The following is a 2298-nucleotide window of genomic DNA, read 5'->3' on the forward strand; positions in this document are numbered from 1 at the left end:
AACAAAGACATTTATAACATATGAGGAAATTTCTTAATACCAATTCAAACATTTTATTGGACAGAATACAAGCTGAAAAAAATATGTCTGATTTATTCAGTTTCAGTTATCAAACATGCTTGTTCAAGTTCTTACACCAGATTGTGCCGGCTAAAGTATTTCACTTTGTTTAAAACTACTATAATCCATTTGTAATAACGTAACGTGTGCATTTGTAAACGTGAATGGCAGGATTATGTTAATAAAAAAATCAAACAAACACAATATTGCCATATGACGAAAACACACTATTTGCCACTTTTATTTTGCCTAAAAACATTGCAAACTAAATTCTTGCCATTATTTTGAAGGCTACTATCCGGTTATACTACTGTCATCATAAACTTGACTCATTTTCAGCGTTTCTGATCTAAACACTCAGACCCTGATTTTTACATTTCTGTTCCAGTTGCAGCTGACCGTAGTATAATTTACTATAAACCAAAAATCCAGCTCATACAAAGAGTTTTCTTTGTTTCTTTTCATTTTCATCAAATCAAAATCAAATCAGCCTCATATCACCTTCATATTTATATAGCAGCTTTCAAACACAGGTGTATGAATGTGTTTTTGTTAAAGCTAAAAACAATCACATAAAAGCATTTAGTAAATATAAACATTGCTCACAGCACTAAAAGCAGAATTACAAATATTTCAAAATATTTCAAAATAAATAAATTAAAATATTCAAACAAATATGAGAATTAAAACACGGCCAAACAAATATTTAATTAAGTGCAAGTTTCAAGAGCTTTTAAGGTTTTAAGGCTCCACTTTCATTACACGTCCCCTAAAGAAGGAAAACTTAGCATCCGAACAGCATCCTGTCTCTTCTCCTGGCTTTTCCCAACCAGTAAAAGTCAGTCTGATGTTGAATCTCATATCTTTTGTTCCGTCCCATTCTCTTTTTTCTTTTCCTCTCGTCCTACAATAGTGTCCTTTTCTGTTCCTTTGCTCAATCAGCCATGAAGCGTCTCCAGAACAACTAGTGTGTTGATATCTAGTTGCTGGTGTTTGATGTGGTAAAGCAGAACACTGCTGTGATGTGCTGCTCCGGGCTGAACATTAAGTTGTAAAATGTGTGCATGCTGCAGGCCAGTGACGGCTCCAGGAATTTACATAATGGATGTCAATATGCCATCAAAACGAGTCAGAAGCAGAGTTTTAAGGTTGGAGACTCGTAGTGCCGCTTTCAGATTAGTCTTAAAACACAGAGGATGCCAGCATTTAAAACCCAAGTTGGTGGCTGGTTCCACAGGAGAGGACCCTGAAAAGTAAGTGGACTTAACCACTAACAGAACAGCGATATTGGAAAAATGGATGTGTGGTTATATAGGATAATGCCAGGCCATTAAGGGCTTTTAAGTTACTAGAAGAAGTATGAATTAAATTGTTAATGTAACAGGAAGCCAGTGATGAAGCAAAAACAGGACATATTTATTCTCTTAGTCGCACTTAAATCTCCAGCTAAAACGCATGAGTCATTTTAACCCTTTAAGGCCCAAACCATGAAAAAAATGGTAAGAAACGTCCAGTTTTTGTCATATGAGGTTTTTATTTGGCCCTTTAACAAAATGTTTTAAAAAAAAAAAACAAAAAAAAAAAAAAAACAACCCAAAAAGAAAAACATTTTTCAGGGGAGATATCTACCATTTATTACCATGTGATATTTTAAAAATATGTGGTTTTCTGCTTCTGGGTATCTGTTAGGGAACATGAGACAAATAGGTTGTACTCAACAGGATTTTGAGCAAAGTTTAAACCATAAATTGAAGCTAAATGTCTCAGAAACTGTAACAAATATGTCAAATCAGGCTCTTATGGGTTAAACAGTGATTTAGAAATACATTGCTAATATATATTTTAGTAAATTGATAAACTGTTTTATAAATGGACTCTTTTCCTGAACTAAACTATTTCTGCATTTAATTTGGTCTATTGTGGAATTAATTATTCAGCATCACTGGGAGAAAGGATGCTTCTGATCTTGGAAATGTTCCTCAGAAGAAAAACTGCTGCACTGCAAACCTGTTTAATGTGTGAATTAAAAGTTAAGTTCTTTAGAAAAAGAAAGCAAAGAAAATCTGTTCCTCTGCTACGTTCACTGTCCTCTGAAGATACTAGAATATTCCACATCATTTAGATCTGATAACTTCCTCTGAACTCACTGGTTTGCAGCTAAAATGAGTTTAGAGAATCAGATCAGAGAGTAAATCAACAAAAAACATGTTCAACTCATTTTCTTTATCCAGTTTTTCC

At 33.8% G+C, this 2298-nt stretch overlaps 1 protein-coding gene across 1 annotated transcript in view; it reads right to left on the reverse strand.

Annotated features, from left to right (window-relative positions):
• The window catches only part of LOC121639986 (Fc receptor-like protein 5), a 907115-nt gene that overhangs the window by 405939 nt on the left and 498878 nt on the right, over positions 1-2298 (reverse strand). The window lies entirely within an intron of this gene.

This window comes from Melanotaenia boesemani, chromosome 5, assembly GCF_017639745.1.
Source record: "Melanotaenia boesemani isolate fMelBoe1 chromosome 5, fMelBoe1.pri, whole genome shotgun sequence".
NCBI classification, from domain to species: Eukaryota; Metazoa; Chordata; class Actinopteri; order Atheriniformes; family Melanotaeniidae; genus Melanotaenia; species Melanotaenia boesemani.